This window comes from Cariama cristata, unplaced genomic scaffold (genome assembly GCF_000690535.1).
Source record: "Cariama cristata isolate BGI_N322 unplaced genomic scaffold, ASM69053v1 scaffold28253, whole genome shotgun sequence".
Classification (NCBI taxonomy): domain Eukaryota; kingdom Metazoa; phylum Chordata; class Aves; order Cariamiformes; family Cariamidae; genus Cariama; species Cariama cristata.
In genome coordinates, this window is record NW_009608227.1 from 1 (window position 1) to 286 (window position 286).

The window sequence follows — 286 nt, forward strand, 5'->3', positions numbered from 1 at the left end:
GGTGCACCCCGGCAGGACCCTGCATAGCCGGCGGCATATGCTGCTTGGCACTGAGCAGGAGGGGGCTCAGCCACCCACCCCCCCATCATGGCTCCATCTTGCCTTGGTCCCTCGCGGCCACGTAAAACGAGGGGCACCGGCCTCTGCCAGACCCTTCCTCCGAACGCCAGTGCCACTGTGCGTGGCAAGCTGGGGTCTGCCAGCGAGCTGGGATCTGCCGGCATGCGTCGAGCCAGGACCAAGCCGGCGGCCCCCCCTTCAGCCGATGCAGCTGCCCCCGGCCGCC